The sequence below is a fragment of the Chlamydotis macqueenii genome, chromosome Z (genome assembly GCF_036417535.1).
Source record: "Chlamydotis macqueenii isolate bChlMac1 chromosome Z, bChlMac1.mat, whole genome shotgun sequence".
In the NCBI taxonomy this organism is placed as follows: Eukaryota; Metazoa; Chordata; class Aves; order Otidiformes; family Otididae; genus Chlamydotis; species Chlamydotis macqueenii.
The window spans coordinates 1,685,121-1,698,972 of record NC_141593.1 but is presented as its reverse complement, the minus strand read 5'-3'; the positions used below and the strand labels follow the sequence as shown (position 1 = coordinate 1,698,972).

At 51.6% G+C, this 13,852-nt stretch overlaps 1 protein-coding gene across 4 annotated transcripts in view; it reads left to right on the top strand.

Moving 5' to 3' along the window:
* The first annotated feature begins 3,892 nt into the window (after nt 1-3,892).
* Nucleotides 3,893-13,852, top strand: part of CTIF (cap binding complex dependent translation initiation factor) — a 145,736-nt gene continuing 135,776 nt past the window's right edge. For 3 of the 4 annotated variants that reach the window (XM_086770333.1, XM_086770332.1, XM_086770330.1), the window contains exons 1-2: nt 3,893-4,075; nt 4,664-4,751. The gene's annotated coding sequence lies outside the window, so the exon portion shown is untranslated. The remainder of the gene's footprint in view (nt 4,076-4,663; nt 4,752-13,852) is intronic. The other variant, XM_086770331.1, reaches the window with a different exon arrangement.

The window sequence follows — 13,852 nt, the reverse complement described above, 5'->3', positions numbered from 1 at the left end:
AAACCAGCTTCTCCTTTTGCCATAGGAAGCATTACTTCACCCGTGGGTACTCAGCTTTGAAATTTTATTTATATACATTTACATGAGTCTCGACAGCTTTGTGCTGTCTCTTTTGCCACCAACGTCCTGGCTGGCCATGTTCATGTCCCATCACCTCCGTTTTTCTCTGCCTTTGCAGCCAGGCTCCCTCACCCCACAAGATTTGGGTGGAGGAGGAACCGCTGGAGCCCCACGTCCAGTGCTGCCGGGCCCCACAGGCACGGACAGACGTCTCCGCGCTCAGGAAGGAGGGTTGAGCCGCTCACTCAGGCTCTGTCGGGACAGGAATAAAGACCGTGTCTGTCTCCAGTCCTTGCTTCTACAGTAGGTCTATTATTTGGGGTTTTAAAGGAGGTCTATTTGCTTTCAACTCAACTGCAGCTCAGACAGAATAATGATCTCTCTGATTCTGGCAAGAAGATCGTTGACCCAACGATTTCAAGGGTTTCTTTTCCTGCAGGAGTCTCTGATGGAGCACCTAAGGACTTGATGGTCACAATGGCATTTGGCGGGTTACTTCTTAGGAACCTGCGGAGGCATCACCGTGTCTCCATCCAGGGAGACATCCCCACCATCCCACCCATGCCAGAAGTACTTGAGGAAGAAGAAAGGAATTCCCTTCCTCTTTAGTTTATTTTTTCAGTACCGATCTGTATGTATAACTGAGCTTTCCGCACAGGGGATGTACAATTTGAGAAGAACACAGTATATCAAATTTTGCCTTCAGCTACACTCTGTGAAGCCAGGATTTGCTCCAAGCTAGCAAGGGAGGGCCAAGCTGCCAGCACACCGCAGCTACGAGCAAGGTACTTAGTAAATATTCTATATTTCCCTTTCGAAGCAGCAGGTTCCCATCATTTCTAAGCCATTTTAAAGGGTATTGCCAGGGCGAGGGCAGAGTTTGGCACAGCACCTCTTCAGCTGCAGTTTGTGCTCTCAAATATCTTCGTGTCCCCGGCTGCCCTTTCCGTCCCTTGCTCTTTTCCTGGGACAGAGCTCTTGATGCTGGAGCGTTTCCCACTGGCAGAGATCCACCAGTTCCCGCTGAATTCAGAGAGAGTTTAGGGAGGCATGTTCAATGCTTTCCCGGATCCTGTTCGAGTCCCAGCATCTTATGGACTCTGTGCTTGGCAGCAAAAGAAGCCAGGCAGCCTGCCTCCATTCCCCCTGCTACAGTGATGGAGGAACTCCCCCGATGCCTCACCACCTCCCTAAATACACGCTTTTAATAAGGAGCCAATTTAATTTCCCAAGCACTGAGTCATCTCTTGTTATTACCTGGTGTACGGTACCCAGAACAGCAGCCACAGCATCTTTTCCTTGAAAGAAGGATGTTTGTCTTCCCTCCTCCAGCCCCAGCTTTTCACAACTCCTCTCTTTTTTTTTTTTTTTTCTTTTAAGCAGAAACCCTCTCCTTTCCCAAATTCCCTGATTTCTAAGCTATGATGGGATTAAGCCAGAAGCAGGGACAAAAGGAAGAGGCCGAGCTGCATCAGAGGGGCTGAAGCACCAGACTGGAGAGGAGCGGGGTTGTACCCGCATGGGGACGGGACCAGCAGCTCCACTTTGCTCTTTGGACCTGGAGAAAAGGCCCCGACTATCGTAAAGCTGCACTTTCTTCCTGCTGGGACAGGTTAATAATGAACACCGCGACCGGCATGGCCGTGGAGCTTCAAACTGACGCGAGGAAGGGAGTGAGATGCATCTTTTTCTGTGTCGCATGCTGATGCTGCCCAGCACCCATCCCACGTGCCACGTTCCCTGGGTTTTCCTTCAGTCATCCCGGTCCAAATTCCCCTCTGCCTACCAGAGGAATGAACCCAGCTCTCTCCCATGCACCTGCAGACACCGTGCTCTGCAGGATTTTCCCCCTGCAAAATCTCAGGCTGGAAGTTGTGAGCCCTGATCCAGTGCTCATCTGTGCTCCTGAACAAGAGCACCCAGTCCCCAGCCACCGGCCTGCTTCCAGCAAGGGTGGAGGTGAGCGCCCAGTGGCATTTTGCGATGTCACCAGGTTAGGTATGCCTTGAGCAGCCTGGGACAAGAGCAGGATGCTTGGAGAGGTCCCACCATGTGAGTCCAGGACCTGACGTGTCCACCCAGAAGAAGGACTTTACACATGCCAACACGGTCATATCGTTAGAACCATAGAATTGCAGAACAGTCTGGGTTGGAAGGGACCTTCAAAGGCCATCCAGTCCAACCCCCCTGCAAGGAGCAGGGACATCTCCAACCAGACCAGGTTGCTCAGAGCCCTGGCCAACCTGGCCTGGAATGTTTCCAGGGATGGGGCATCCACCACCTCCCTGGGCAACCTGGGCCAGTGCCTCGCCATCCTCAGCATAAAAAATTTCTTCCTTAAATCTAATCTAAACTTCCCCTCTTCCAGTTTAAAGCCATTACCCCTTGTCCTATCGTGACATGCCCTTGTGAAAAGTCCCTCCCCAGTCTTCTCATAAGCTGAGATGAATCGTTATCGGGCTAAAGCTGCCAATCCAAATTGCACTGGTGTTTAAAAAAATGCTCATTAATGCAAAAGCGGATCCTACCACTTTTTTCCCCAGCCCTGCTCTCATACTCCAGGACCATTCTGGGGAAATCCTGATCCTGGGGGCTCTCGGGGAGCTGGAGGGGATGCGGGAGCTGAGCTGCGGAAACGGGATGCGGGCAGAGCTGTTGTCTGCGCTGGTGAGCTCTGCGCGGCAGCTCAGCCTTCGCCGGAGCGATGCCCTTGGTGCTCGGCTTAATAATTAAACTGTAGTATGATCATAGATAAAAATACGAAAATCCAGGCGGTTCCCCTTTCTTAAAATATGACAAATTAAAAAAAAAAAAAAAAAAGAAATACCTGGAGCTAAATTAACAATGTGCTCTTCCAATTATAGCCACCTCCAGTGAATATAAGGTTGTCATGGCAACCTGCCCAGCAAACGATACGGCTGAAAATAAAGCACAGCAGGGAGGCAGATCTTTTGAATCCGATTTTTCCGTCCAAGTAGAATTAAGGTTTCTTTGGGGGCCTGCTCTTCCAGTGAATTTATGGCCACGGTTCTTCTGTCGGTGTCCGTTAGCGTGATGCGTTTATCCGGGTGGATGTTAGGGAAGGAGTCGGCGGAGGGGAACAAAGAATCCGTGTCTAGAAATAAAGTTAGCTGTGGAATATCACCCAAACAGGCAGGAAAAGGGGAGGATTTGGCGGGTTGATAGTTTGAAGGCCCTGGTGAAAGCAGAAGGTGGTTTAAACCGCGTGTAGGAGCATTTCCATGTGGATTTGGGCAGGCCTGAAGGGGCTCAGTGGGCCGAGATGGGTGTTTAAAAGCTGCTGAAATTATGGTTTTTACATTTCTGGCCCCAGTTTTGTGTGTTTATATGGAAATGCTTGCTTTACAGGGAAACCCTTGCAGCTTCTTTTGAGCTCAGCTTAGCCCCCCTCCCCGTAAAGCCAGGACGGAGGCCGCTGAACCAGGAGGAGGAGGAGGAATGGGAAGGGATGATTTTTTCAGGCTAAATCCCGAAGGATCCAGCTTGGCTGACCAGGGAGAAATGAGAATTACAGTGTTCAACGTGGAGAAAAGGGGAAAAAAAAAAACAAACAAAAAAAAAACCAAAAACACGCCACAAAAGCTGCTTTGAAAGAGGAGGGGGTTTAGCAGCCGGTCCCACCGGGGTGGGCGGTCCCAGCGGTGTGAGAGGGGGCTGTGTGTTTGGGGGGAGCCGGCCCCGCTCCCCACTTGGCGCGGCCAGGCCGGGCGGCGGGGCCGGGACTACATCTCCCGTCAGGGCCGGCGCTGGCGGAGGAGGCGGCGGCGGGGGCCGGGCGGGGTGAGGCTGCGCCGGGCGCGTCACTCCCCGGCCGGCCCGGCCCGTCCCTCCGCCGGAGCCGGGTGTCCCCGCACGGGCGGGCGGTTCCCCGCGTGTGTGTGTGTGTGTCCCCCCCACCCGCTTCCCGCACCCACCCCTCCCGCACACCCGGCCCTTCCTTCACCTCAGCGCCGAGCCCATGAGGCTCCCGGCGGGGCTCTGACACCGCAGCACGGTAAGGCCGGGGACGGCGCGGGGGGGGGGGCCATGACACAGCAGCCGGTGCGGCGGCGGGTGGCGGGGGGGGGGCGGGGGGTCTGGGGGGGGTCACGTCCCACCTTTTGTCTCCCTCAGAAATAATAATAATAAAAAAAAAACCCCACGCGTGGGTGCGGTCTGGGTTGCAAGCAGCGTGGCCGACTGGGCCGCCGTGGGGTTCGGGGTTTTAATTTTACAGATGAAGCCGGGACGGGGGTTCGGGTTTCATGAGCGGCCTCGTCCCGTGTGATTATTTTATTTTGTTTTATTTTTTTTCCCCTCCCTGACAATTTGTGTCCCTCTCCCCCCCCCGATATTTCCCTCTCTTCGCAGAGGCCGGCGGCGGGAAGGGCGGTAGCGGGGTCCGGGGTACGGTGCTCGGCCTCTGGAAGCTTCCCCGAGCGTTTCGTTAGCCCTGACCCTACCGTCCCCCTCAGCGAGCACCCCACAGCCAAAATAAAATTAAAAAAAAAAAAAAAAAAAAGACAGAGGGAAACCCATGGAATGCGAGCTCTCGGCTGGTTCCTGTCATAATTAGCGTCGTTCATCGTTATCCCCTTTGCAGCAAAGCCGGCGGTGGCGGTGGTTCGTGCCCAGCGAAGCGTCGGGGTGGGAGGATGAGAGCGGCGGCGGTGGCGTGAGCAGGCACGAAGGTACCGCTTGGTTCAACCCTGAGCGTCTTCCCATCCCCGGGTGGGATGTCCGTGGCTGTGTGGTCCGGAGGTAGGAGCATCTCCCCTCTCCTGGGAGATGCTTTCCCCATCCTTGACGCAGGGTTGGGTTGGAGTGTAGCTAGCAAGGGCTCACCAGGGACTAAATTTTGTTGTTTTATGATTACTGTTTTCCTGCAGAGTCTCTCTGGCTGCATGTGGTCTCGGGGACCGTGGGTGACAGTAGGGAACAACAGATGTTAGTGGCAGCGGAGAGCCAGCAGTTGCAGGATATTTTTTGCCACAGCTGCCCCCAAAAATGCCATATGTCTGGAGGCACAGTTGCTGGGTGTCCCTGGTGTCCCAGTGCCCCAAAACTCAATCCTTGGAGTTGTTTTTCCATAAAATGAGACTAAGATTCATCTACTGGGGCTGCTGCGTCTGTCGGGCTCCTCTGGAGGGGGTGAGTCCCCCCACCAGTAAGACCCCATGCTGGATGAGGTAGCAATCCCATTGGATTGGCAAGGTGCAAGTGCTGTTTCCCAGCACGAGGAGATGTAGTGGGTCCCCTGAAATAGGCTGTTTCCACGTGTCTGTCAGTGCCACCTTCGCTCCCACTCTAGTCACCCATGCTACTCTTCCTCCAGCACGCAGGCAGGTACAGGATGAAACTTGAAGTTGCAGCCTTGTTACCAGAAAGAGATGAGAGGAAGCAGCCTTGTTACCAGAAATGAAAGAGGTGGGAGGAGGCAGAAGATACACTGAGCTTCCAAGTTGTTTTTCTCAATGCAAACATACCAAAATAAGAGCAGGTGATTTAGTAGTCCCTCCTTTCCGAAATCTAGGAAGGCTTTTTGATGGTGGACCGTCCTCTGAGCATCCAGACGCTAGCAGGGGAGGTGGCACACGGGATGGAAAGGGAAGCATCCCTTTCCACTTACAGCTTGTGTGACCCTGACAAGCAAATATTCACATTTTGTCTCCAGCAAGTGGGGGAAAAAAAAAAAACCCAATATTTTATTGTGTCGTTCCATCTTATTTTTCCCTGTAAGGACTGTAAAGGCTTTGGTCTGCGCTTGCTGACCATGGGGTCCGAGAGCAAAACCTTGCGCTGGATTTTATTCCCTCGAGCCTTGAGTAAAATCTATAGGCTGTGGTTTCTCTGTGTTAAGTGTGTTACCTTTGGCAGAGACCCGGCCGGTGTCTGTTTTGGGAGGCTCAGGCTGTGCTTGGATGTAAAGCTCTTGCCCTCTGAGCTCTGTCCGAGCCCTCCTTGCGAAGTGGATTCTGCGTCGGAGAGCTCTGGGAATTTAAGGTGTTGTGGTTCAAGTGCCGTGGGACTTGTCCAGCTCTTGGGAAGCATGTTTTTTTTTATCATTTGTAAATCTTATGTTGCTTTTAAAGGAAAGCAGAGGAGCGGCGGTTGTGTGATGAAGGTAATGTAGGGAAGCGACTTGTTGCAAGTGAGCCAGAGGGTAAAGCCCAGCACCTAGGAGCTCCCCAGCCAACGAGAAACCAGAGAAACCGTTTGTGGAGGTGAATTGAACACCAGTTCTGCCTTTGCAGGGGAATTTGGGAGAGGAGTGAGCTACCTGAGGGGCTTGGCTGGCTTTGACACCTTTGTTACCATAGCTGAGTCAGCCTCGCGCGCAAAGGCACTGGGAATGGTCTAGGGAGGGTTTCTGAGCACCGTGAAAAATAACGTGCAAAGCATGAAAACATCCATCATAGTTTTTAGCCCTTGATCCATACTGTGGAAGGGAAGATGATGAGATGCTGAGCTTCATCTCCAGATGTCCCTGCTTCAGCACTTGGTCTTGGAAGAGAAAAATACTCTTTCTTTGCTCTGTGAGCATTCTCACTTTGAGATGAAGTGCTCCATGAGTTCAGTCTACCGTAGCCTCCTGGTGAGGAGAAATTTTGCTATGCTGACTCTCCCCTTCCTTCTCCTTTCGTGTGTCTCCTGTTTCTCCTCGCAACTGTCCTTGCCACTGCTTGGTCTTTTCCCAGCAGGAGTGATGTGAAATTGTGCTAGTTATCACCGGTTGAGTTTTTGCCCGCAGGTCTCCGCAGAGCAGCAAGAAAACCCTCCTGAACCTTATTTAATTTCATGTTCTTGCTGCTCAACGGAGTCTTTGGGGTCCTGTATATTTCTGAGGAGCTATATGTAAAAGTACAGCAAGACCCTATGGTTTCTCTGGAAGCTGGGAACAGCAGATGGGCTGCTTCAGGAGCTGTTTGGGGCACATTTTGCATATTGCTTGACTGTTTCTGCTAAAATATGGAGCAATTAAATGTTGTTAGTGATTTCATCGTTCTTCAGTTTGGCAGAAGTATTGAGATATTTACATTACACATGCCATTGTTAAGTTTCAGAGTTAACAGTCTGCTGCTCTGTTTGTCGTAGGTCGTGGTCTTGATCAGGTTAGGGGAAGGACAGCTGTTCCTGTCTGAAAAATCTGGAGGCATTGAGGCTTCTGGCTGAGTAATCTCCATAAATGCTTTGGGATGTTCTTGTGAAACTCTTCGGCAAAGGTGCCATTCTGCTACCTGAGTATAATTAGCGCATTACTGAGTCATCTGAAATAAAGGGCTGGTGTAGCTAACCGATAATTTTCTGTTTGTTTGAGAGACTGGCTATTTTATTTTTATTTATTTATATATATGTATGTTCATATATGTCATTTACAATGTGGGTACCATGCTGGTCATCCTAAGAGAAATATGTTTCTGGCTCAGTTCAGGCTGAAATAGGGATGACATTCAGTCATCTCAAAACTGTCCTGCTGAAGAGAGAGGTTTTCTTTCTTCCACATCTGCTTTGGGCTGTGCCATGGTGGGTCCTGGCTTGCAGGACTCTGCATTATCATTGTCAGTCTTCTGCAATGTAGAGGTACCCAAACTGGCCAGGAATGGGGGCAGTGTCTCTATAATGGGCCTGAGATCTTTCCTTTTCCAAGTTAGCTTTCAGAGACTACTTTGAGGCAGTCCATGGACCTCTGAGGCTTTAGAGACACAGATTTTCCTTCAGAAAAGCCATTGCTCCCGTCTCCTCTCCTACAGAGACAACCCTCAGCCTCCCCCATCCCCCAGGCATGTAGCAGTCATGATACAGAAGAAGAAAAACCTGGTTTCTTAGGTGGCAGGAGAAGCTGTGGTGACAGAACGAAACTTCTGCCTCTGCTATCTCTGCAGGACCAAATCCTGCCATGCCTGTCAGCTGCAGAGTATTTCATAACATGCAGCAATTTATCGAGGGCGTCTCCTCTGTGGCCACCAGCACTAGCTCAGCTTTACCTTCTTCTCCAGTGTGGTTGTGTCCACCACGATACTGGGTGGGCGTGGAAGTCATCTATGTCTCTCAGGTGGCAGGACGGAAAGGGTTGTTGGTGAGATGAGGTGTCTGTGGTGGGGATGGAGAGCGGAAGTGGATGTTTGTGTGGTGAACCCCATCTTTTGGTGTCACATCATGCGTGGGTGGCCTGAGGATGCCCGCAGGTGCCCACAAGTTTCTTGTTTCTCACCAGCGATTTTAACCGGCCTTAATGCAAAACAACCCCAGCCAACCTTCCCCCTCCCTCTGGAGCTGGCCTGGCTCGCTGGGACTGGTTTGTACAGGCTGTGTCACCCTGGGAAGGCTTCACCGCCGCTGGAGCCTGCCCCACGCTGAAGAGGAAGATACAGGAGACACGCAGCTGCCGCCAGCTTCCCCAGCCACCTGCGACAGGGACCTGTTAACGGGGTTTGTGATTAATTCTGAAAAATGCTTTTGAATTCATGAAATCCCGGAGGAGCTGTGTTGCTTGGCTTGCGTTCACCAGGACCTTGGGAGAAGCTGGTGTTCACAACCAAGCTGTCACTGTCCCTCTGCCGCTGGTTGCGTTGGGTGGTATCTGGCACAGGAGGCAAGCAGCTGGGTTGGTGTGGCAAGGGTGGCTGCGGCGTGGCAGCACGGCACGCTGCAGCAGGCTGGGTCCCTGCAATCAGTTGTACCGTGTCATGCGTCAGGGGTGGCACCTGGTCCATCCTCAGGTTAGCGCTGAGAAGGTCTTCTGCCGATAAGTAGGCATGATCCCAAGTGTTTAGCATCATCTGGTGAAATCTCTCAAGTCTCTCTTTGCAAGCACGATGCTTTCAAGCCAGAACAGCAATGCATTGCAGATGTTTCAGAGGTCTCGGCCATCACAAGCACTGAGCGTTGCATTTGTGAAGCCAGAGCTTTGCCAACAGCGTGGAGCCGGTTGCGGGTGGCACAGCTTTGGGCAAGATCAGAGCTGGGGCAACTGCTTTGCAGAGCTGGGCTTGCCCGTGACCGTGGCTGTGAGCTGCTCCTTCTGCTACATGATTGTTGTGGTTTTGTTTAGTGAGGGGGGGCCTAAGGTGGCAGCTTGTGTAAAAAGCTGCTGGAAGTTGTTTCCCCTTTGCCCAGTGGACTCGGCCGGGCCTAGGGCGGGCCTGCTGCTGGCCTGGGCTGAGCCAATTGGTAGCAGAATGTCCCGTGATAACACCTCTGTGATAACGTATTTAAGAAGGGGAAAACAGAAAAAAAAAGAGAAGAGAAGATGTGAAGAAGCTGAGTGGGGGCAGAGAGGGGGAGGCGCGAGCCTCGTGGGCCTTGCAGGCCTCACCCTCTGGCCTCCCGCCGGGCAGCCGACTGGGCCCGACTCGGCCCGGCCCGGCTGCAAGAAGTGGAGAGGAGATGAGAAGTGAATGAGATGTAAAAAGGATCCTGAGAGGCGTCTGCCAGCCTGTTGTGAAGAACTTTTCTTGTGAGAGGAACGGCTGCAGACGCCAAGGTCAGTGCAGAAGGAGGGGGAGGAGTAACGCGGCTCCTGGCCAAGATTCCCCTGAAGCCTGTGGTGACGACCATGGTGGAGCAGGTTGTCCCCCTGCAGCCCATGGAGGCCCACGGAGGAGCAGAGATCCACCTGCAGCCCGTGGAGGACTCCACGCCGGGGCAGGTGGAGGCCTGAAGGAGGCTGTGGCCTGTGGAGGCCCTGCTGGGGCAGCCGTGGAAGAGATGACCCATGCCAGAGCAGTTTCACGAAGGACTGTGGCCCACGGGAGGGACCCCACGCTGGAGCAGAGGAGGAATGTGAGGAGTTCTTCCCCCGACGATGACGCAGCGGCATAAAACAACGCGTGATGAACTGACTGCAACCCCCATTCCCTTTCCCCCCTTGTGCTACTGAGGGCGGGGGGGGAAGGTGGCAGAGATAATGTTAAGCCCAGGAAGAGGGAGGGGTGGGGGGAGGTTATCTTGTTCCCTCGTTCTCCTGCTTTGGTTTTAGTAATAAATGAATAGTTTTCCCCAAGTCAAGTCTGTTTTGCCCGTAACGGTAACTTTAAGGATTTCTCCCTGTCCTTATCTCAAACCTCGAGTGGTTTTTCTTATATTATCTCTCCCTGTTCCCTCGGAGGGTGGGGGGAGCGAGAGAGAGACTGCGCACTCTGGTCCCGAGTGGGGCTGAACTACGACAATGATTGTTCTGGTTTTATTTATTGAGGGGGGGCTATGATCCGTGGAGACATCATTCTGGGGCCACCAGCTTCTGCAGATGGCTTTGAGGGATGTTCAGGTCTGCAAAAACACATCTTAGTGTTTGCTAATGGGGGATCTTACAGGAATAATTATGGGGTGAATTTTAAATGATTTTTTTTTTGTCCTGCAGAGAAGTGTGCGCTCTGGTCACTAGTGAGACCATGGTGTAGTCTAAGTCCAACCAAGCCCGCCCGAAGCAGTGGTCTGCAAATGCTGTTTTGCTTTTGGGTGCTGGCCAAAAGCTCTCCCTCTATCACCCAGGCAGAAGCAAACCCCTTGGGTCAGGGGACTCCTGGGCACCATGTTCAGCTGCAATGAAGCCAGAGGGAATTTTAATACTATGCCATCAAAAATACCATGTTGGGTGTTTGGGCAAGAGAGGAAAAGAAAGCAGGAAGGGTTGTGGTTGTCAGCTGGAGTTTAATAACAGAAAAATGTTTTACGTTCAAGAGGTTGTTTGTTTTGCATGGTGAGAAGAGACAAAGTGGATGCTTGCGCCCGTGGGAGCCATATTCCTTTAAATCAGGGCATATTGGTGATCCAAGAAATGCTGCTTCCCAGCCAGGCGATGGGCTTGGAGGCATTTTTGGTTACGTTTTTCTCTGGCTTAGGAAGGTGGGCTGGCAGTCTTCAAACTTGCAGCAGTAATTTTTGCAGCTGGATGCTTCACAGCAAGACGTGTTTATTTTTCTTGCCATGTGCTTATTTCGTCATTGCGAGCTAGTAGAGGAGTTAGGTGGTGTTTTAAGGGTCCGCAGGGTCTCACCATGACGGCTACAGATGCCTTTAGAGGAAGAGGAGGCCATGGATGTGGATGAAGAGGCTGAAGAGCTGCAGGAGACCTGCTGTGACGAGGTGATGGATGGCTTTCTCTGATGGCTTTTTCCCCCATCTTTTGGGATCAGCAGTTTCTTACATCCCGACGGCAGCTCTGAAATGAAACACACACTTCTGGAAAGCTCTTCTGGTGAACGATGAGTTTTCCATCCCTGCTCTGTCCGTCCCTGTGCCGGCCTGGCGCAGGCAGAGGAGCGTTTTTTTCCTGCCTGTGAGGATTCTCGTAGCCCTATGGAGCACTTGATTGTCAGCAAAACTGCAGCATCCTTCCCCACTCAGATGCTTTTAATGCAAAGGTTCAGCCCAGGGTGCTGATCCCTCTCCCTCCCTCCCAGATTTCGGAGCATCTGCAGAGCACACATCATCTTTCTCAGAATTGGCTCCGAGAAAGGATATTTGCACAGCTTTTTTTTAAAATATATTTTCATTATATGGGGTGAAAGATTTATTTATTGACTGCAAACAGACACTTTGAAGCTACTTCTCTATATTTCTGTGCTTTTTTTTTTTAATTAACAGAAAGGAGGCTTATGCCTTCAGACTGGCTGTCACTTGCTATTTCTCCAGAAGCTCTTTTAACCCAGGGACTAATTTCGGCCAAATTTGACAGAGGAGTGCAGGTCTTAAAGATAAGAACTTACAGGCTGTCAGGAAGAGGGTGGAAAAGAGAAATCCAAATTTCTTTTTGTCTACAAGGAGAGGCTGCAGCAGTTGTGAGCTGAAATATGATCTGAGTGTAAGAGCGTCGGTTAACGCAGAAGTGGCTTTAGTAACTTACTAAATTTTCTTTAAGGAAATAACCCAAATTGTCTTGAATGTGGGGAAGAAGGCTGTAGGGATGCTGTCTGGCAGAGTGTGATGGGATGATGCTTGGTGACCTTTAAAGGTCCCTTCCAACCCAGACTATTCTATCCTGTGCTGCCGCGCTGTTGTCCCAGGACTTTGTGCTTCTGCATGGCCACCGAGCTTGCAGTGAAAGCTGGTGGCTGATTTCTCTCCAGAGCCTCCTGCCTGGCTGTACAGTTCAAAAGGATTTTCCAGCCTTGAGCTTATCTTTGCCACGTACCTGCTGGGCTGGATAATCAGGTATTATGCTGTTACTGCTCCTCATAGTGGTATTTCACATGCTGCCACCTAGAAGCTCACGTAGAGCGTTTGCACACCGGGGGATGGATAAAATCTGTCCCCAGAAGCTTGGCCAGGCTCTGCCCAAGGCTCGCTGCAGTTTCCCATCGAGACTGAGGTCGTGGCTGGCATCATCGCAGGAGGAGACAAGACAGCAGCGCAGTGGCTTTTTGGCGTCATCGATGGTCCGTGAACTTGCCTTGGAGCTGGAGCTGCTGTTAAAAGTGATTAGTGAACCTCCAGTTCCCAAAGGAGCCGGGGGTGAAGCTCTGCATCTCTCTGCTCCTGACAGCCTTTCTCATTACAGCTGCAGCGCAAGGCTGCCTTTTCTCTCCCTTCCCCTTCTGCCGTCACTATACGCACTTTAATTTTTTTTTTTTTTTTAACTGGGGATTCTCTTCCTTTTTTGTCGGCTTGGAGAATGATTTTTCCTTACGCTTCTCTCTATTTAGGGCTCTGGGGGAGGATGTGACTCAGCCTTTCCCCTACTCTAGTTTGCGCAGTCATCCCTTGCTGGTTTTGCCGACGTTTTCCTTGAGCACCTCTGGTTACGCTCGCTTCATTCAGCGGGAGCCTGCCTGCTTCCTCACTGTGCATTTCGTTGGGGAAGGGCATGGTGGGGGAGGATGAGCCGTCGGCAGGAGCTTTCCCTGTACCAGGAGGATAGTAACGCAGCGAGGAGGACGTGCTGCCAGACCTGCGGCAGCTCCAGGTCTCCTGCTCTGTTCCCCATCTGTGGGTGTGGACATCTGTGGAGAGACAGGCGAGTCCACCTAAATGACATTTTAGGGGCTAGCCTAGTCATACTATGAAAAATTTGATGAAATTTGATGGCACGGATTCACCAGGGAGAGGAGAGTGAAGATGACTCCAGTCACGCTGCCGACACCGCTGAAGGATGCCATGCTTGCCTGAGCACTGATGGGAGCGGTCTGCGTGGATGAGATGGATGGATGGTGATGCTCGCTCTGTACAGGACTGCTGCCAGCTTGCCTTTCACGGCAGAGCTGAACCAATTGCTAAATGCCGGGGAGGAGGCGTCACTTGCTCTCCATAGGGCTTTCAGACGCTGCGGCTGAGCGAGGGAGTCACTAAATCGTCTGCCACTCTAAGTGATACCAGGCATTTGGCGTACCACGTACTGTATTAAAAACAAGTGCATTATTTTCAGGTTAATTGTTCTCTTCTTCTGGAAGCCAGCACAGCTGTCTGCAAACTCTGCTTCTTTCTAAAGGGGAGAAGGGAAAATAAAAAGACGAGGAAACTTCCAAGCCCCCTAGAACTCTTCCTTTCCCCTTCCAAAACCCAAAGACTCAAGCCCTGAAAGCAATTTTGATCTGGTCAGGAAATTCCAACATGCGCCAAATATTCTTTTGTTTTATGAAGTTGTTGGAGTAGGAATTATCTTTATCTCAAAATATTCTTCTCTCAAATGTTATCTTCTCTCGAATTATTACTCTTGGGAGTAATAATTTGTATGGGATGAGATCCTTGCTGGGGAGATCTTGCCTCCATGGTCAAAGTCCTGTGCCTTTGCCAACGGCTGGCTCTCCTGGGTGGTCTCTCAGCTCCTGGGTTGGCTATGGATGGGAGCAATGTC